The 23,437-nt window shown below is 29.4% G+C and overlaps 1 protein-coding gene across 2 annotated transcripts in view; it reads right to left on the bottom strand.

Annotated features, from left to right (window-relative positions):
- LOC136970131 (protein retinal degeneration B-like) overlaps positions 1-15,165 on the bottom strand; it is a 121,862-nt gene extending 106,697 nt beyond the window's left edge. Inside the window, exon 1 of one of the 2 annotated variants that reach the window (XM_067264523.1) lies at positions 15,066-15,165. The gene's annotated coding sequence lies outside the window, so the exon portion shown is untranslated. Of the gene's footprint in view, positions 1-3,849; positions 3,875-15,065 lie in introns of those variants that run through there. The other variant, XM_067264524.1, reaches the window with a different exon arrangement.
- Positions 15,166-23,437: the final 8,272 nt, after the last annotated feature.

Genomic DNA, 23,437 nt, shown 5'->3' with positions numbered 1-23,437 from the left:
TCCGAATATGAGAAATGTCTGTTGCTTTGTTAAGGCAACAGGCCAGATATTATGTGAAGCAGCGATTTAATTTCGGAAATGAAAAAGGCTTTGCTTAAATATGCCATATGTCTATATAAAGCGATAACTGTCTTGCCACTCCCAAAACACTGTAATAACCAGGCGGACACACATGGATTCAAGTGGCTTGTTTGTACGGCAATAATTTCTCATCCACGAGAGTACTCATTGATAAACTTGACGAAATGTCTTTAGCGGCTGCAATAATACTCAGGAGTCTTGAAAAAACAAGTCGTGTTAAAGGATTCCACATTGCTCATTCAAGTTCCTATGCAGTTCAGTTTCTAAGCTCGAAGAAAGCGGTCTGTTTACTGAAAAGCAATACAGGATTTTTAAATATGACAAAAACCAGTCTTGGATGAATTTGCTTTATAAAAACTGAAATACTCCCTGAGCGAAAATACGGATATTCAAAATACTGTATAATTCCAGAGTCTCTTCAGTCAAGAAAACTGGAGCTTTTAGTGAAAGCCCAATATGCTCCTCTCACATCTGTTGATATTGAAAGATTGTTTTCGCAGTTTAAAGATTTATTTTCTAGCGCAGTCCGAGGCTGACAATAGAGAATATAGAACGACTGCGTGTTTGCAAGTACAATGCTTTTTCTATTTGTAAACTGGTAAACTGATTGATCACACTTCAAAAGTAATTAAGTGATTCGAATTTTCTATCCTTTTATTAACTTAAATTTAATTGTATGTGTTAATTCGATGTGTTAATTTAACTGTTAAAACACACGAGAACGTCATAAATTGATCTTGTTCTAGAGCACACAAACAACGTGAGCCCTCCACGTGACCATAGAGAGTTCCTAGTATTGGATCTTGCACGAATAATTGAAACAAAATGAACTTTCCAGTTTCCAGTTTCCAATTACCATTAAGAAAAGATACTAGCAAATTTATCGCATCAACCAATCAAAATAAATTTAAGAAGAGTTAATGCAAACTTTTACAAACTCCTTAATGCCCTTAACGATTTATAAATTATTAACTACATTCATATAATTTGTAAATTGAATATTCGCACCAAGCACAAATTTATATTTTATAGCAGGTTTTCTTGGAATATAGCTTTAAATACAGGTAAAAGACTAATTATGTAAATAGTAGCTCTACGATATATACGCCAAGTGAACATCAGTTATACATTAAAGTTCGATGTAGTCAATAGTTTTGATTTATCATTAATTAATGCCATATAAACAATCAAATCAAACTATGGTTTACAAAGTGGTCGTGGGTTTGCGCCTCGCCAACGGACTAGCCAAGTGGGAGTTTTTCGGATTTTCTTCACGTTTGTAACACCTAAATAGAGGCTAGTTTCCCCATAGAATGTCCTCCCGAAAGGCATCCCCAAGCAGATTGTCCATGTGTTACGTTTTATTTTGAAGTATTCTTGTAAAGATTCTTACACGTGAAAGACCTGTAAGAATGCTGAGACGTTTTAGATGGTACCATGAAGTTTCTTTACAAAAAGTGTGCCAAGCATTACTACTTTCAGTTAGTTTGCAATTTGTAAACTTCATATTTAGTGTCTGTATATCTAATTGGAGTTTATGAAATACATTAGTTACTTGGCGCAAACGTTATTGAAATTGCAATCTACAGTTTCGTTGGCGCCAACACATTTAAAATAAAGGGCAACAAAAGTGTTGCAAGTAAATTTATACCATTTTTAAAAGAAAAATTCGATCATAATCGGGCATAAAATTCTAAATGTGTATAAATTAATATGATTTATAACATGATTTATAGAAATCAGAGTTAATTAGTACATTTACGAATTTATTCAAAGTTCAATTGAATATATTATCATTATTACTGATTAATACTGAATAAATACATTATATAAACTATGAAACAAGAGTTAATTTATTGAAAATAGATCAAGGATATTATCAGTTCATATATTATTTAAATTTTAACCTAAAGAAAATCTTAATTTCTATTATCAAGTGCATTAGTTTATTTACTTTGATGGATTTTAATAATCTAAATCTGAAAATATATTGATCTTACACTGATTTATAATTATATAAGCTATAAAATTCTGACAATTAAATATTTGCTTATATTGCGTAACATAATTTAAAAAGAACAAAATATCTGTCTGTCACGCTTTATGTATATCTTAACCACATTTATCGAACAACTGTTTAAATTTACAGTGTAAAAATGCTCTAAAAATCTAATTTCTTTACAAGAAAAGGCTGGGTGCCATTTTAGTTCCAAGTAGCCTTACATAAGAAAAAAAAAAACAGGAAAATTAAAGATTTTTGAGCATACATAGGCCTGTTCATATTTTTCGTTTAAAAAAAAATGAAGTGACAATGATAAAATGGAGACTTTTTATGTAAAGATTCAAATTTTAAAGCAAATTATCTATGCAAACTGCAAACTATAAGGCAATGAAGCAAAAAAAAAACTAATTTAAAAATAATATTGTTTAAAAAAACTGCATTTGTTATTATTAAAAGTAAGGTTTGCGCATTAACAGTTCAGTTTAAGCAAATATGTGTTGTTCAATTCAAAAAATTACATCTTTTTTACTCAAAACAATGTATATAAATGAAAAAATAAGCATTTGTACATGATATAAAACCATATTTTTTCAATAAAATGTAATATGTTAAATAAGCTACATTAAAAAAATCTGAGAAGTATTTTAGGTATGTAAAAATATGTTGACACATTTAGGTAATGTTGCACATTTAACACATTAGAATAATTCACATAGTCACTTTTGGAACTAAATAATTTAAACACAATTAGACTTTCATTTATATAAGTAAATTATATATTGATAAATTCTGTTAAAAATACCAAATTTATCCACATTTATCTGTTGATGAGGATCAGATAATTTCCTGTGTGATATCATTCAGGTATAGAATAAAAACTATTGAAAGTTTTTAGTGAAATCTTCCCATTAATAATGTATATAAATAGAATTTTTCTTGCTTCACATTTAAGATTTTGGCACGAAAATATAATTATTATTTTTAATTCCCTTAAGTGATTTGAACTTCAGATAAAGCAATGGAACAGGAAGCTAATTTAGAAAAAGAGTAATTCTAAAAGTAAAAAATATGAAATCTGGATGCTAATATAATTAAAATTATAATTTAAATATATTTCCTGATTATTTAATAAAGTAAAATCTACAGGTAAAGGTAACATTAAAATTTTCTAGAGATGGAAGAATTTTTATTTAATATGAAAGGGCATTAAACATAATTAATGAATCAACGTTTCTACTGAACATTTTTGCTAATTTTAATGATTCATAAATCATAATAATTATTTAATGTTTTGTATTATATGCAAGCAGGAGCATCAAGTGGCAGCATATGAATCACAAATCACTTAAATGACAAATTAAAACTGATTAACAGTTAATGTTACCTATGGTAGCGAACATGGCCGCTCGTCTTTGAAACAGTGGAAACGCGCGTTCTAACCTAACCTAACCTATTCTAAGAAATTACCATAATTATTGCCAACCAAATTATTAGAATAGGGGTAATTTATTAGAATAGGTTAGGTTAAGTTAGAACGCGCGTCCCCACAGTTTCAGAGACGAGCCGCCATGTTCGCTACCATAGGTAACATTAAACCAAAATGGTTTCTTGCATGATGTAAATGGTCAAAATTATAATTTCGTGAATAAAATATTCTAAATTATACCTAATAATTATGAAATAACAACAATTTTAACGCTTTTCTAATGCTTAAAATATAAAATCTATTAAAATTATGCATTATACAATATATAGAAAAAGCTTACACGTGTTTGAAGCTCAAGAAGATATGACAAATTCGCGCCAAAATTACGTTACAGTATTCGTCAAAATTAATTAATTTTTTTGTTTAATTAAGTTTAAATTTACTAAAATCTACTTCTTAGATTTTTTAAAAATTTATGCGTATAAATAAATTACATTCAAATATATTTTAATTTTTACAATAAATTTTCGTTTATTTTGAACATAAAAGGGACATTTATATAGAACTAAGAAACAATGTAACTCGTTGAATTCTGTACTGATTTATCACGTGTATTGTCTCAAAACTAAGAAAAATGATACAAAAAGGTAATGGAAGGACGTGAGGACAAGAAATAATTAATGTTAATCTAAAATAATGCTTCTAACATGAGAATTTATTTGAAAAAACGGATAGATTTATCTATAAAATTAAATTCGCGAGCCTGAATAATGTTAAGAAACAACAAGCCATCGTTTAATTGAAGTAGGTTAAGTATCTAAGAGACATTAGAAAATAAAAATTCTGTATATAAAGCAAGTTCTCAAAAGTAAGTTAACCATGCCTGTGTTTCAAGTACACTTGTGAATATGAATAATAAACAGAGAGTACAATTATTTAAGCATCATTGCTACGAATTCTAGATTTAAGAAAATTAGTCAAAGTTGGAATTGTGTACAAGTAAACACTTAAAAACTAACTGAATTGTTGTTTCATTTAAAAATCGCAACGATATAAAGGCCACGCAACACAACATTTATAAGAGGATGTCCATATACAGAAAATCAGGATAAGGATAATAACTTATACAAAACATAAAACATGCCATAAACAAACTGTGAGATACAACAACAGCATGACAACAGAGTGGTAACATAGAAATATGCCATCCTTCAGCAAGAGGAGCCGAAGTTTCTCTCAGGCAGTGGACACTTCCAATGTCCACTGCCTAAATGGCTCCTTAATCAGTTGACGTAAATTCGCAATTATTTTTCCTGTTTTAAATGGAAGACATAATTACACGATTTTAATTAAAATACAAATTCCAAGTTGCAAAAACAACAATTTATAAATTAATTGTTGTAAAATTCACAAAAGGAATTTAAATATTGCAACGAGCAAAGTGAAAAATTCGAATAATTGTCAATGTGCATAGCGTGTTTCCAGTGCTGAACATTAAACGTATGGCTCAACATACAAAATTATCTACTTTTTTGTATTTTTTTTATTGTTAATGTTTCATATTTTGAGATTTTTATTTCTTTTAATGATTATTTCTTCAGAAGAATGCGTAATTTGTGAGAAAAGGTATGATAACAATGTCCATAAATAACACACAACGTTTGCAAGCGAATACATTTTTATAAATATGAAAAATTATTTACGTTTTTAAGGAAATTAAAATGTTATTTTAGTCTTTCGATTTAATTTTTTATTATTTTTCTTAAATTTAATTATTCTAATCTGTCTTTAAGATGTCTAAATTCCACTTAAAAGTAGAAAGTACGAAGTTGCCTTGACATACAAACACAGTAATAATACAAAATGGTTACCAACAGCTCATTCTAATTCTGACATTTATTAAATATTAATTAATTTTTATCATTAAATAATGAAATTAATAAAATTTTCAGCACACGAATCATGATGTTCAGTAATAATTACTCATGTTTATGCTGAGAGTAAGGATATTTGATGCTTTCATTTGCGTTTTTATTATAATTAGCGAATGGTTAAGTGTATCAAACCCAAAATTTTAGCGAATAATTAAAATACTGTGTATAACATATTCGCCAAATTTCATCAATCAAAATTAAATATTTCGCGAGTTACGCACGTTTGAAGTATAAGATTTGAATCTAGATTTCAGAGGAGGAACTAACATGATTTATATTTAGCTTCATAATATTATGATAAAGGTTAATTACTATATTTATCATCACGTTTACCTTCTAATTATAGAGTTACATTTCTTATAAATAAACTTGCATGCAACAATTGCGTTATTCATTGCATGCAATTCGCAAATCTGAAGAGTTTATTGACTATTTTTAACCATAAATTAATGTATAAATGCAAAATGTTAAAATTATTATCTTCTAAATTATTTTAGATATTCAAATTTCTTCTTAACTTCAACAAAGACCAAGTGCGATCCCAAAGATACAAGCAAAAAAATCTCGTTGAAAGCCATCATGAGATCACTCCAATTAAACTCCTTTAAAAAAATTTTAAATATTTTTGTTACTTTTGATATATTTTATGACATGTGAAGACTATCCGATACATTATAATTTATAAAATAATGTTAATTCATTGACACGTACCAAAGATTCCTCCTGAAAGCCAACGATCATGTCGCAATGTCACTTTTTAAAGAAATCTTCTAAAAATCCTTTAAATTATCTAAAATCCAATATGCAAATGCAAGATAGATTTATAATTTGTAATTCTGACTTAATTAGAATTAATTAGAAGCACATATAAAGAGAAGAAAGAAGCGAAGAAGAGGTCCTCTGGACCTCGAAGATAAATGTAACTTATTACAATAGTTTTTAATACAAAATACTTGATTTAAAATTTTAAAACATGCTAAAAGTTCTAAATTAAACAAAATTCGAAATTATTTTTGGCCATTTTTTTACTATTAATTGTTTTTTTTCTTCCTTATTGTCATGAATGAATCGATTAACCAAGTTTCCAGATTGGGCTTTTTTTCGCAATTTGGGCTGTTTTAAACCAATCAGTCCGTTAGCCCAATGCCTTTCGCCCTTTTTCTAATAGTAGCATCCCAACTTGGCAGTTTTTTTTTTCTTGCGGCAGCCCTACTTTAACCTTCTATACTTCGCATTAAAATAATGTTGAGAGATAAAGGCATTTGATCTTTTATAATATTGATATTTATTTATTTATTTTGGGTTACTTTAAATTCAATTTTGCTATTTTTAAACAATATTCTCGCTACCTTTCTTGAAAAGTATCTGGAAATTCTATAATGAACATTGCGAGAACACATGGAGATCCCATTGTAATTGGGATAATTTCTCATTACTTTATCGCAGTTATCTGGATCAACTAATTCGGTTAATCACCTTTCTTACAGGAGAATAGTCACTTTAATTATCATAATAAACGAAACTTCTAAAAAAACCCTCGATTACATCTTCATTTTTTAAAGTGAAACGTTAAGTTAAATACATTTTCTTGAAGATTTTGTAGCATTCATCTAAATATTTTAATTGATCCACCTTTAAACACAAGAAAATTGATTTTTCAACCTGGAGAAAGTTCCAATACTTGTGTAAGTGCTAGAACTTGATTTAAATTAGGAAACAGTAGATTGATGCGGAGGAAGATCTACTGAAATTGGATATCTAGAGGTAGACAGGAAGGCTAAGAAACAGATGAAATGCAGAAGCATCCTTCAAGAAGCTCTTCAAGCGTTGTAATCCTATGGAGAGCAAGACACAAAAAAGGCTTTAGACTCAAATATACTGCAACTTTGTTCAATTTTTATCCGTAAAATCACTACTATTGTCTTAACAATAGGAGTAGAAATGCCAAACATAGCCTTAATATGAATGCTATCGAATCAATCAACTGTAGGATGTCATCGCGATCTCTGATAAAGAGCCCTCTGGTCTCTTTAAAATACCCATATTTAAAAGTTGTTGAGGTTTAAAGGGTAAGAACTCGAGTTCTTTCAGAGAGAAGTGACTTAATTTTTAGAATTTTTCTTTTATTAAAGGTCAAAGTTTCTTTGACCTTTAATAAAATACACTCATTCGTGTCCATAGGACAGGAGAAGGAAAATAAATAAGGCAAGGGCCAATAATTGAGATATCAATAAAGGTCAAAGTTTATAACAAATTTACTCATGGTAATTCACAGAGGAAGATAAGTCTCGAGATTCGTGATTTCAGGAGATCCACGGAGAGCATCCTTAAAAATACTCTCAGAAAATGTTAAATTCATAAGAGATTTACTTAATTATCCGTAATGGAGGACAGGGGGCAAGTGTTGGAAAGGGAGTGATCTTAGGAAGTCTGTGAAGAAAGCCCATAGAATCTGGATGTCTGTGCGAAGGCCTATAGTTTTAGGAAATCTGTGGATAAAAGCCAATAGTAAATTTTCTAATATAGAATCAAAATTTGTTAAGGAAATCATCATTCTTACGGTTAATTATACAATATTATTCATATGATCATTCTTCTTCACAGAACTTGATGCATGACATTTTATTAATAAGTTAGCATAAAGTATGATTCTGAAGCCGAGTATTCGGTAAGGAGCAAAGAATTAATTTAAAGCTGTATTACCATATCATTGCGATTTTAAATTTGATAAATTTCACAAAATTTGTCGGGTAATTTATTAATTAATGAAATTTATACAGTCAGAGTTCTCGCTTTTTCATCAAATTTTGTATTTTAAAACTTCCAATTAAATTCCAATTAAATTTTCATAAAATTTCCTTTTCGTCTCTGTTATTTACGATTATTCTATTTGAAATTTACAATATGATTAACTAGAAAATCGAATTTGTGTGACCTTTAACACGGAAATGTGTGTCAAAGGTCACGCGAGTTAATAATTTGCAAATGACATTTACTATATTATTTTTTTAGATTATGATATAAATTATAAAAAACAATAATTTATACTTTGTTCTACATCTATTTATAAATAGTTAAATAAAATTTAAATTCAGGTAATTATCATCATATCTTCCGCCATTTTTGAAACAAACAAAATGGAGTCGTCGCTAAGATGCACGATAAAAATATTTGAATAAAGGAATGATGGAGGGCAACTGAAAAAGAAGAGATGAAGGAATGAGGAAGGATAAGGAAAAATAATAATAAATCAAAGGGTGAGGGAATATACAAGATGAGAGATGAAAGTATAAGAGAAAATGAAAGAAATGAGGGATGATGAAGAGAGACGAAAATAAAGAAATGGAAAGATAGGAATGGGATGAGAGATGAAATAATGACCTCTCTCATTATTTCATCTCTCATCCCATTCCTATCTTTCCATGAAGAGGATGATGAGAATGATGAAGAGAATGATGGATAAATTTAAAAGATTTCAGGGATGATTAACAGGGACGAAAATATAGAAATGGAAGGATGGGAAAGAATTAAGAGAATGAGGGACAATTATGAGATAAAATGATGAGGGAAGACGAAGAGAATGAGGGATGAGGAAACACAGAGATAAACATTTCTTTGTTTTTCCTTGTTCCTCTTTATCTTCCAGCATAAAAAATGGAAACGAATGGGAATGAAAAGATAAAGAAATAAAGATCTATGAAGAGAGTGGGGATCAGGAAAAATAAAGAAATGACCTGGATGTATTGTACACATTTAACGCTAATTTTAACTTAAAATTTGTAATTTTACAAATAAAAATAAAATTTTTAAATATCTTTTTTAACAAAAAAATTTCCAAAAATTATCAGAATGCTCGAACAGGAAACGAAATTTGAATTTGTTAAAATAATTTTTCGATTGATTTTCATCAAAAAAATGGCAAAATGAGCTTGGAAGCATTCTTATTCACATTAAAAAATTCAAAATTCAGTCAAAATACAGAATAAATAAGTAAAATATTTAAAAAACACAATATAAAATTTTAAACTCTTATCAAGATTCAGACAAAAAATTATTACAGAAAAACCTCGATTCTGCATTTTAAATTCTTTCCTGCATTTAACATTTATGAAATTAGATATTTTCCCCTTTATGCATAATTCTATCAGTTTTACAAAAATGTAAATGAAGGGAGAATTAGATTTGTGAGTTGATTTATAAATAAATTATTTCGTTGAGTTATCATTGTTCACGCTAACCCCGATTTAATGCATATCCGTATTTAACGCTTTGTAGATGTTTAAATAGAAGCACTACGTGTAAATATCACTCAAGAGAATTAATGATTACCCGCATTTACAGCTTTGAATATGCTAAATAGGGGAAATGTCATATAAATATCACTCAAGAAATTTTTCTTGGTTTAGCAATGCGTTGAAAGTATCAAAGGTTAAATTTAGTGATAAATTTTCAAATTTAGAAGTTTTTTAGATGAATTTTGATGAGAAAATTTTAAAAATTACGAATTAAATTGAAGATAAAGTAAAAAAAAATTCAGAAAAATAACTTGAAAGTTGTTTGCTGAAGCTATGAAGACAGGAAATATCATATGGAAAATTGTACACGCAAAAAAAACATAATAATAATAAGAAGAAAAATTAAATAATTTGTACGGTAATTTATATGAAAATAATCGGAATTATTTCCTGAACAAAATAAAATGATTAGGAGAAGCTAAATTTAATTATTTCTATATTGAATAATGAGATAATCAACGAACAAAGCGCTATATCATACTCATTAATAAAATGATGAATATACGAATTTATCTCGTTAAAAAAAAAAAAAAATGATAATAATTGAAAACGAGAAAATTGAAACATTTATACGATTTTAAAATCATATTTTAAATTTTCAACAGATTTTTATATTATTTTTGTGATAAAATCTATCCTTTTCCTCCGCATTTTTACACACTAAAAATGTATTTAAATTTAAAAAGTAATCGAACTAAAAATCTTACAGATATTAATTTACAAATAACAAATACAAAACTATATAAATTAAGAATTAATTTATATAGTTTATAAATTTATCATATATATATTAAATTAAAATAAAAACAGTTTTCTGCAAATAATGAATTTGTAATAATGAATTCTCCGATAATTAAGTACACTCGTTATGCAAATAAAACAGCTTTAACATATTAACATATTAAGCAAAAGAGAGAGAGAGAGAGCAAACTCTCTTTCTCTCTTTCTTGCTTAATATGTTAATAATTATTCATTAATAATTAAAGTATTAGATACTAAATTGTAAAATAAATTTAAAAGTGCTTTAAATTTAGTATAAGTAACCACAGCAGTAGAAATCAGTCACTGATTTAAAATTAATTAGAAAAATAAAGGATGGACCAAAGGTCAGTTAATCACTGTAAATTACATTGCGTATAGTTTACACTTTCATAAGTTGTTTAATATACAATTTACAAAGCTTTAACTACACTTTCTAGTTACAAATCTGTATCACTGTTAAAGTGCCGTTAACTCGCTTTTGGATCACCCTTTATATTTTAATGTTAGTTTAATGCTTAGTTATGAGTCCTGCTTCACAATTGTACTGATTAATAGGAATGTAGAGCAGTTAATCTTACAATTCATTCTTTTCTAATCATGTTTTTAGTGTGTTATGCTAAAAACATGAATAATTTTGTAATTAATCAACTTATCAGTATAAAATTAATTTTTCTAACGATCTAACGAACATTTGTTTACAATTTTGTCAGCATTAAATATTTTATAATGTGATTTTAAGGAATTAACTTTTTATATTCACTTCTGTTCCTTTATTTTTCAACGAAAGTAAAGCGGAATTTTTACTATTATTTTAAATTATTCGAAAGTTTCATAGTTTGACAAATATAAAAACAAAATGTTTTATTCAAAATTCACAATTTTTATTAATAGTAATTAGTATTTTTCATAGAAAATATTAATTAATCTCAAAGACCCCTATAGAACCTGTAAAGACGTCTTTCCCGCATAGTGAAAAAGTTCTGCAGAGAAGCCAACACCGCGCTTTCTCTTACGGTTTTGTTATGTTAACAAGCTCTGTGCTGTTATTTTTTATTAATAATTTAAAAAATGGTTTTATAATAACGAATACGTGCTTTTTATAGGAAAAAATTGAAATTTCGAAAGAACGAAAGAAGAAAAATTTTAAAGACCATAAACGTTTTATACGTTTTATTAAGCAGTGGAAAGTACGAAAAGTACAGTACAAACATCCCTCTCAAATCTTTGTTATAATAAAAATATAAAAATTTCTGTAAAATGTAGTAATTTATATATCATTTGATCCGTTAATACATAAATAATAATATTTAAGCATTTAAATATCGACGAAGGCCTCTTGAATGCATTCAAAAATTGATGAAGGCCTCTTGAAAGTCATCCAATTATCGATTAATTGACGTTTTATCTCTTAGGTAGAACAATAAAAACCAAAAATATCATTGAAATTATTTTAAAAAATCCAAAATATATTAATTTTTTTGAGAAAATTCATAGAAAAAATCGTTCAGAACGTCTAGCCAATGTACTAATGGATAACCAATGCTTAACGAATGGACTCGTGTATATTAAGTTAATTTACAGCTTAAAAAAACAAGATTAAAATACACAGTTAAGTCAAATTAATCAAAAATACATTTAATTTAATATAATTTCAATTACTTTTATATTATTTATTAATTTTAAGTTATAAAAACGTATTTTTTATTTGAAAAAAAATGCGTTAAGCATAAAAACGTGGTAGTTTAGTAAAGTTTAACTTAAATTTTTCTCTTTAAAATAAGCTAAAATTAATTAAATTTTATATAAAAGCATTTAAAAAATCATAAAAATGTCAATTTTTTCCAAAGTGATAAGGATTTTTATTTTTATTTTATAAATTTAAGCACTGAATGTTAAATTTATGTGAAAGTATCGTGAGCATCTTTGGACAGGTTTTTATACATTTGTAGTAAAAAAAGGCAATATAAATAGTTTGAAAGATGCAGTTAGCTAATGAATAGTTAATGAATAGTTTGAGTAAGAGAATAACACAATAAAACAATGAATAATTTCAATGATAGAAAAATACAGTAAAGCATAATATGAGGAGTTAAGAAATAAATGTTTGTTGAACAATTTGAATAATAAAGTAAAACAGTAAAATGAATAGTTTTGTCCATAGAATAATACAGATAAAATAGTAAAATGAATAGTATAATACAGCTCTGGCGAATAGTTTGAGTAGTAGACTGATACAGAAAAGCAGTAACAATAGTGAACAGTTTGTATAGAGATGAATTCCTAAAGAAAAGAGTGAATTGGAATGAAGAATAAATAGTTAAATAGAAATAAAAGAAATGTTGGATGAAACAGAAGATGCTAACATTTGATATCTCCGACTTGTTTACTTAGTTTTTGTGTTTTTTCTTTATATTTGTACAAAAATTAACAGAAACTATTGAAAGAATTTCAAAAGTTGTATCTTTTTCTACTGTACAAAATTTCTATCGTTTACTTCCTTGTTATTTTCATTTCAACACGTTTATTGGTCACTCGCAGCATTCAATGCAACAAGAAAACAGGAATTCTAAAATAATAAATTATACTACAACACAAAATTACAGTATAATTTATACAGAACTATGTACTGAAATAACAGTAAACAGTATAATTTATCTTTAGAAAGTCTGACTGTAGTTCATAATGTGTATGTTATTGACGACTTTGCTCCAGTTTACGCAGCTTAAACAGGAAAATAAATTATAAAACCGTCTTTAAATTATAAATCTTTTGTTTTTTATGCATTTTCTTTGTATTAAATTACACTATTAAGTCTAAAACTGGTAATATAAAATTAAAAAACTGCAAGGTAACTATGAGCTTTCTAAGAAAAATTACTGTTATAGTAGCATATAGGTCTATACAGAAACAGATACCCTGTCTTCATCATCCCTCCGTAGGAACAGTCGTACCTGTTCATTTTATATAAGTTTCCTTCATTTTCGAGCATAGCTGTAGCACAAATAGAGAATATGGAAGCGAGGAAACATGTTTTTGATACAAGAAACAATCTTAGAAGACGGATACAGAAGTACGCATCAACAGTGAAACTTGAAAACGAATACGTATTGAGAAGCAATTGAATAAATATGCCGTAAGAAACAAGGAAACGAATATGCAATTGAGAAACAACAGAGAAAATATATAAGACACAAGGAGGGGGACAAATGTTGTAGAATCTAAAAGATAGAAAACATTTGTATTATAAAGCAACAGGTGAAAAATATGGAAAGCGTAAGGAAGAAAATGCTAGTGTATGTAACATCACAAGAAAAATACATTAAAGATGAGCCAGATAGTGAGATTTTCCCTGAAGGAACAAGATGATAGAACAATGAATTCAAACATTTATAGAACTGTAGGTCTGTACAATTATGGAACTACAGGAGTATGGAAAAGTCGCCATATTGAATTATAATACTACAGAACTATGGAAATGTAAGCCTGTTAAACTGTAGAACTGTGCAACTATGGAACTACAGAACTATGAACTACGGAAACATAGACCTATTGAACTACAGAAACGTGGGACTATGATATTATGAATGAATGAAGTTTTCTATAAAGTACTTTTATGTTCAATTTAAATTAAATTAATTATAATTTTTATATCCAATCAATAAAATAATGTAAAAAAACAGTAGTCGTGTAGTAGTATCATCGCACTATTATCAGTAGCAATATAACTGTTATAAGCTTAGTTATGTGGTAGCATATCTTTTCCTGCATCTCATTTTATTGCTGTAGAAGCACAGGTGAAAGTAATAAATACATAATTTTCAGGAAATTGTGTATTTACTGTTTACATATTCCAGTAAAAAACAGTCGATTAATCTAAAAACACCAAAAAATGTCGCACATCTTTATTAAGAAATTCGAGAATTTCGCACGTTTTGCTTACCTAAAACAAAATTTGGCAGATTTTTATTAAAAAAAAAAAACAAGAGAATTTCGTCCGTTTAATCTAAAAACACCGAGGAAATTTCACATATTTTGATTCAAAAAATTCAAGAATTTCATACGCTTGTACTGTACCTATAAAGAATTGGCGAATTTTACGCATTTAATTCTAGGAGAAGAAAACTGGAAAACTTTACGTATTTTTTTATCAAAAATTTGGCATATTTTAATCTAAAAAACTCGACAAAATTCATTGAAAACCTTTACAAATTTCACACGATTTTACCTAAAATGACTGATAAATTTCACATTTTAAAAAAACTGAAGAAATTTCACTCATTTTAATGTGAAAAAAGCGTGACATTTTACACGTTTACGTCAAAAAACACTAGCAAATTTTACACGTTTTAACGTAAAAATATTGACAAATTTCACACGTTTTCATTTAAAAAAAAACCCCAAAAAATCGATCACATTTAAACTTGAACCATTTATAATTTATATAAAATTAAGAAAAAAATAAGGTAAAAAAAAAATCCCTTCACGAATTAAAAAATTTAAAACAAACAAACCGGGAGGGGGAGAAGAAAAATTCAAAAATTCAAAATTCAAGAAAGGAGACTTACCATTCGATGAGAGCGTAACGAATCCAAAAACGAGGTAAGAAAAGACGTTGAAGTAATTGTTGGAAGAGGGAAAGAGCGCGTGTTGTATGTATGTGTGTGTTGTCGAATGTCGTCTCTTTCTGGTGTTTCGGCGAGGCACGCGCACCAACCGATCCCCTTAAATATCAAAGGTGAAATTCTGGTTTAGATATTGACTGAAGTGATCAAACGATGGAAGCAAATAAAATAGGTGAAAGGTCATTTAACCCGCTTGCGTATCCCCCTTCTTAACAATTATTTATAATTATAAACTCCCCCTTTGACCCTTTGAGTTTCGTTTAGCCAATGAAATTCTTTGAATAAAATTCAAAAATAAATTTGAATTTTTTTGTGGGTATTTTGGAGGAATCGATTTTTTAAAAAATAAATTTATAAATAAATAAATTTTATTATTATTTTCTTTAAATCAAAAATTAAAAATATATATATTTTTTAAGATGTAAAATTTAGTAAATTTTTAATTACTTTTTTGAAGGGAGAAAACTCGAATTATTTAAGGAATTAAAGGGAAAAACTAACCTTTTATATAAAAATAATATAGTTTTTAGAATTGGAATTTTTTTATATGAAATAAATTATATTAAAAAAATTTTAATTAATTTTTAAAAGCGGAGAAATCATAAATAAAATATAAAAGAAAATTTTTGATGTGTTAGCTAAATCATCTTTTCTCGCCATGTTGATTCGCGACTCGCGTCAATGTGTCGAGCAGTGAAGCAACAAGAATAACTTTATTATTATTATCATTATTTTCTAATTATAAACATAAAAATTATTGTTTAAACGCAAATACACATTTTTAATTACAGTAAAGTACATTTAAAAATCTTAATAAGTGAATTATTATAAATAACTGAAAATAGCGTTATCGTAAGCGCGCGCCACGACAACGCTTACGCGACATTGTTTGAAATATTTATTTTTATGAATTTAAATGTAAAAGTTTTATATTTGTTATAATTATTCTAAATTATTTTATAAAAATTAATTAACTATTTTCTAATTAAGAATATATATATATATATATATATATATATATATTAGTTAGTGTAGTATCGCGTCGCGTATCATTGGGTTGCTTATATAGTTTAAAACATTTATGTATTTATATACAATAAAATTTAAATTAACAATAGAAAACGATGAATAATATGTTGTTTATATAATAAATATACGAATTGCCTAGAATAGTTTAATAATTATGTGTAATATTTGAGATAATGTCGTGTACTCGTTGTCGCGGTCATAATACAACATGGCGAGAAAAGATGATTTAGCAAACGTATTTTTTTACTTTATTATAAAGCATAATTTTTTTTTATAGTTTTAAAATTAATTTTTTTCTTTTTATATGCTTCAATTAATATTTATTAAACAAATATTAATTTATTATATTTAATATTTTGTCCGCGACAGATAATTTGATATATGAATTGAAAGGAGTGTGACGTAAGCAATGACATAACATGTTACGTAAAGGGATGTTTTCATTTCTGCTTCGTAGGTAGAACGAGAACAGGAGATTATAAGCAATTTCTAAGGAGATTTATGATTAAATTTGAATTTTAAATTAGTTTTTATTTTGATAAGTATTATTTTATCATAAATTCTACTGTAAATGAATATAAATAAATGCAAAATTATCTCTGTTGAAAGTACTTGCTTAGCTTCTCTCTATGAATATAATGAAATGATATGATGAAAGACGTCATGGATTCTACGGGAATTTTAGTCTTTGAATGGTTAGTGTGTATATGATAGAACGTCCTAAAAACTGGTTATAATTTTCGAATAAATAAAAATATTCCAAATTATTTTTGTTTTCCAGCATTTCCTGTATCTTTCTGGAAAAATATATTTTGATACGGGCCTAGAAAAAAAATTATTAAGATGGCACTATTGTATAGAAGCAGGTTCATACGTGAAAGTCGAAAACTTTTCTACCACCGCCATTTTATGAAAATGGTTAATTTATTATTGATTATTATTGATTCAAAACAGTCAATCTTTCTGAAATCTTTGAATTTCAAATTCATGTCCATAAAAGCTCCATCTATTGTCACAATAGATATCTATTGTGACAATGTGTGATATTAATTGCAATAGTCATCTATTGCAATTAATTGTTACAATTAATAGAGAAATACGCATCATTTGTGCATGAAGGAGAGACCCATTATTAATTGAAGGGCTAGAGCAAGAACTACGTAAGTCATCTTTCTAACTTTGTTAGATTTACACAAAATTAGCCTTTCAAATTGCCAGGAAATCATATTTACTATTGGAATTAAACAGGTTGAGAAAGTGGCAAGGGCCGCATTCAGTGGTATAGCCCAGCTTAGGAGAAATTGAAAGAAGATATAAAGAATGAAGAAGCTAGAGGGAAGGGGAAATAAAGTGAGATAGGAGAGAGGGAAAGGGAGTAACCATAGAATCCATGAGACCCATGGGGCGTCAGCAACGCATTTATTAAAGATGTAGACAAAGTATAAAGTTACAAATATAAAATAGTAGAAGGTTATTATAAAATATGTACAGTGACGTTACAATGGGATATTTACATACTACAGAGCACAGAATATAGTCGCGTGACAGTAGATTTATGTGTAGACACTCAGTACAATAACGAGAGAGCAACACTGTAACCCGACGATATTGTAAGCAATAATACCGATGGAGATAGTAAAATACAGGAGTTACATGTTGGATATGATAATACACAGTGAACAATGGTGGCAGTACAATTGCAGGATGCAGTACATAGAATACCCGTATAATAGTAGTAACAATATACAAATGGGAAGAAAAACAGTATACTTATCAGGTACAAGTTCCAGTTACAATAGATGTATATAAAGTAGATTTAAACAATTAAAATTATGTGCCGAATAAAGAAGAGAGAACAAATGAACAAAATGTCCTGGGATGCCGATAAAAGTCCAGAATTCAAAAATTCAATTGTTGCAGTGAAAACACAAGCAGGAATCAGAAGACCGAGGAGAGGAGGGAGAACAGGCCAGAACGGGCATAGTTAGTTCAGTTTGTTTATACCATGAGCAAAGTCCACAAGAGCCCCGTAGATACTTTTATCCACGAGGGTCCTGCTGTCGCAAGGCCAGTGGTAATTTTCATTCTGAACGGTCCTGATGATAGTCCTTCTTTGAGTCACGTAAAGCAGGCAGTAGTAAATTATGTGTATAGGATCCTCTTCTTCGTTGAGCTGACAAGTACACAGGCCGTTAGTCTTGTGGAGAAACCTACGTAGGTAAGTATTGAGATTACCATTCCCAGTTAGAAGTTGAGTCAACTGGAAAGATGGTTATGGTAGATGATATGCTTGTTTGTTCTTCTAAGTTTGACATTGGGGATGAAGCTGTGTCAGTCTGCTGATATTTCTGCTATCCCATCTATTTTGTCAGGCATTCCAAGAATATAATAGAATCTGTTTCTTGAGCCAGGAAGGTGGAATTTTGCTGAATGAGCAGTGATGTATTCTATCCGGAGACATGCGGGCGAGAAGATCTGCCCTCTCGTTGCCCTGAATGTTTGATTGACTCTTTACCTAGATAAAGTTAATGTTGATACTATTATAAAGAGAGAGGAGGATGTTAACACTATCGTAGATGATTGGCAATTTGATGTTCATATTTTTGAGCTGGAGAAGGGCCACTCTGCTCTCGGACAAGATGGAGACACTTTTCAGTTTACTGGAATGAGCATTGTTTTTAATCCATTTGATTGCGTTGAAAATTGCCAGAGGAATCTCTGGCAATTTTCCGCTAATCAAGTGGAATCGCTTGATTATCGGAACAGTGATCGGCCAGTCTGAATTGAGCCTGGTAAATGTTATTGTTGTCCTTCATTACAACTAAGGAACAACCGACCCCTTTGTCAGATTTAGAACCATCCGTAAACATACAATGATACCTTGATACCACTGATTCCTTGCTATAGAGGCTAGCGAGTGCATAACGCTTTCAACCTTGTTATAAATATAATAGACATGTTGCGTCCCCAGTTTAGTTTATTATCCAGGATAACACCTAAGTATTTTAACGAATTGGTGTTCTTTATCCTGATTTCATCGACTTTAATAGTTGGTACTTTCTGTAGTGGAGTGGTTTTAGGAAAGACAATACAGATGTACAGTACTTGTAGTTAATAACAAGTTTGTTATTTTTACTCCAACGTGATATATTCCTTAAGATTTCATTTATCCTGGCTTGTAAGATCTCCTGGTTCTGATGAGAGATGATGACGATATTATCATCGTCAAAACCTTGGAAATGGGCGTTGTAAGCTTGGGGATGGTTTGTTGAATATTGGGGAGATCGTTGTACATAATGTTCCAAAGAAAGGAGCCTGACCTGGAGCCTTGGGGGCAGTCTCTGTTGACATATTTTTATAGGAAGTTGTTATTGGTAGAGACTGTGATTTGCCTCTTGGATAGATAGTTTTTCACGAGGTTGTACACAGTCAAATTCTTTGAGAGCAACCATAATCGCAGGCCACCAAGCATGATCAAAAGCTCCCTGTAATCGATGGAGACCATCATGCTGTGTTCCCCTTTATTCTTGGCGTTCAGGATATAATTGGTGATAGGAATCAAGAGCCATGACCGTATTCCTGCCCCTTCTAAAACCATATTGGTTATTATTTAATTTGTTAAACTTTTCGCAGATACACTGAATCCTATTTAGTTGGAATTAAACAGTATAATGAAAGGTAACTCAGACATTTAAATAGAAGCATTCAGACAGCGTTAAATAGACAATATTTTCAGAGAGTGGAAAGAATGAAAATATTGACTTAAGTAGTTCTAACTCTACGCCTTCCAATTTCATACAGCAACTTTTCTCCTCTCCAGAATATGAAAAAACGATGCGTTAACAAGTACAGTATTTAAAAGAAATTAAAAATTGTCGTATGATACAAGAGCATTCAAACATTAAAAGTTTTCGCATGTTGTAAGAGAATTTATATCATTTTAATAGGTATAAACAATAAACATTTTGATTGTTGAACTTTTGTAATACATCAAACTGGTTTGTGCGATATTGAAGTTGGTATTTAACTACAAAATTTCTTCCCTCAATATGTTATTTTTCATTTTTTATCCATTTTTATCCCAAGACACTAAGAAGGCTTCTTGAATTATATCCATCATGGATTCAGCTACCCTAAAATCGAGTGGCTGGATGGTGAGGAAGGGGCTCGACATACAGGGATCGTCGAGAGAGACGTTTCTTACCCCTATAAAATTAATGTTGTTTTTACAAATAGAAAATAAAATTTTTAGGACTGCATTTTGTTAATAAACATGTCGGGCTCCGACCTTCTTCTTCTTACTACGGTTTCATAGGGCCCCGTCCCTCACCACCCGGCCGTTCCATTATGAACTTGGCCGGAACCCATAATGGGCTTGCTAATGGAGGCCCTCTTAGTGCCCACAGGGCGGAAAGAGTTTAAAAAAAAATTCTTTTTAAAATCGTAGGTGAGCAATCATTTGTAAAAATGACGAACGAAATACAGCGATATCTCGGTACTCGAACTGTTCCCAACTGGAACAATTCGAGGACCACACAAATTCTGGAAAAAATTCCACTGACCTCGATTGAACAAATGCGATCCGCTAGAACAAATTTTCGATTAATAATAAATTTTTATTTTGTCATATATAAAAAATTTTTATGATAAAAATAAAAAATAAAAAAACAAAAATGAAGACGTGATATTTCTGATCAGATCAACAAGAAAGCTCACAAGATAATGATACTTTGTAACAGGGCTGTGGAATCGAAATCGGAGTCGTCAAAAATCCCCCGACTCCGACTTCTATTTACTTTCCCAACTTGTTATGTGTATAAAAAACGAAAAAGTATTTGAATCGTGTCACATTTGACTCTTAGAGTTTTTTGCAAATCTATACGTTTGGAGATCCTATAAACCCAAAAAGTGTCAAATAAAGGGAAAAATTCGCGCGTCCAAGCGCGTATGTTGGCGTCTAATTTGTTTAATTTCTTTATTCTGTTCTGAACTATTAAACAATATCTCAGAATGAGTAAAGTTTAGTAAACAAAACTTGGCACAGTAGCGTGTGTATAAAGTGCATTAATGCTATTAAATTTTCGTTCTTTATTAAAGGTCGACAGGGTAGAGACATAGAAGGGGTCATGTGTCATATCTCCAGTGTGGTCGGATTTAATGAACATTTTACTCGTTATTAGCATTCACAATCTTATAATATAATCGAGATGGGTTAATAATAATAATAATACTGTAATAATAATAATGATAAGCTCAGAGTTCAAACGGTTAAGAGTTGAAATTTGGTACACAGGATACATCATAAGAATGTACACTAAGAAGGGATTTTTCGAAATTCCTCTCGCGGGGGGAAGAGGGAGAGGGTTACGGATTACCCTGAAGAACTCCGTTTCTACTGTACTATTTTAGATGCGGTATTTTGTGTTTTTGTGAAAAATCGAACATACTTTTAGACCCATCTAAAAATTCTCTAATTAGTCTCGGAAGAGAGAGGACCTTCTTGCACCCAGTGAAAACGGGTAAAATCGGCTATAATCTAAATATCTTAATCTTCGTTATCGTTACTTTTTGCCTGAGCAACATCTGGCTCATCTGCTAGTTTTTTTTTTTATTTTTTTTGTTTATAAAACTCGTCTCTACCCTCAAAATTAAGCTTGAGTTCTAATATGAGTACAGACAGAAAAGGAAATCTTACAAAATTTGAAGATGATATTTACTATTCACTGGAAATAATAATTCACATTGACCACTCTTCAAGTTTGGATGTTAAACGGCAATACTGCACTGTCCAGACATTATCCAAAATACAACATTGATTGTCACAGCATTGCCACCAACCAAGTTTCGGTAGAGCGTTTATTTTCCGCTCTTAAAATTATTAAATATGATTTAAGAGCTTCAGTGAATGCTGACTTAATAGAAGTGATTTTTTTGTAAGGAGTAATTCAGTTTATAACAGAGATGAAAAATAATAAATTAATCAACGTGGCAAAATAAGCAACCTTTTTTTTTACCAGTCTAAATGTTATATTTCTTATTCTTGACTTAGTTTAATGTATCTGTATACTTATATATTACCCAATATACTTGTATATTATTTACAACATTTTTATTAAACTAATTTGTTTGTATAAGAATGCATTTACTATTTTTATTCATACAAGCTTACCAAATACGAATGCCATCATCAAACAAGTCAATAAATGTGAACTTATATATTCAGTAGATGTGTCAAATTTTAATGTTTAATTAATTTTTTAAAATCCTTTTATTTTGTATTTTTTTTAAATAATCAGAATCGTCGTCATAATTACTTTCCCGGCTGTTACACAGCATAGGCCTATAACAAAAGAAAATCAGTTAAAAAATGACTTTCTCAGATTTTTACTTTTTTGGACTCTGAAAGCCTCGAAACATAGAGAAGTGCAAACGGATATTAGAATGTGTACCAACCGATTTAGTTCAATTATTTCAAGCTTAATAACTCCTGTGTTAAACCATCCGACTCCGATTCAAAATCGTGCCTCCCATACATTCTAACATTCGTACATACAGGGAAATAAACCTGAATCTTTTGCACACCTCGACATTTCGATGTGCTCCGAGTTCAAAAATGCAAAAATTTGGGGTGGGATCATTTTTGACCGATCGCTACACTTTTCCTCTCTTATATATAACAGCCAGAAAAGTAAAAATTATCGTATTGACTCATTACTTAGAGGAACATTTTAGCTTTGGAATAAAAAAGTTCTACGGTCTATCTTTATTAGAACTATATTTATTGATGCTAATATTCTAAGGTCACGTGATGACATCAGAATTTTCGGGCCTACTTTTTTAACAAGACCGCCCCTGGTCGGAGTCGGAGTCGTGTAAAAATCCATCGACTTCACAGCGCTGCTTTGTAAAAAGGAAACGCCTTTGTTTAACTAAAATTAGGCTAATATTAACGCGTCATACAGTATTTTTAACCGTGAATGTTCATTTATTATTGATTGCTTTAATATTCATATTTCTCTTAGTAATGAAAAAGAATAGTATGCTTTTGCTAACTTTTATGTTTACATTAGTGTAACACGGATTCGCATAACACGGCACTTTTCCGGAACATAATTACCGGTAGTTACGTTCCGAAAAAGTGTCGTGTTATGCGAATCCGTGCTATCTTTTACTGTGTATCTATCTTTTACTCAAAAGTCTGTTTGGATAAGTATGCGTTCATTGCAAACCAATCATCATCATCTATACTTCTTTAGGCATCTATTTATTTCTTCATTTTGATGTTT

The sequence above is a fragment of the Centruroides vittatus genome, unplaced genomic scaffold (genome assembly GCF_030686945.1).
Source record: "Centruroides vittatus isolate TY-2023 unplaced genomic scaffold, ASM3068694v2 contig_19, whole genome shotgun sequence".
NCBI lineage: Eukaryota > Metazoa > Arthropoda > Arachnida > Scorpiones > Buthidae > Centruroides > Centruroides vittatus.
Note: the sequence above shows the minus strand (reverse complement) of the source record. Positions and strands in the feature narration are given on the sequence as shown.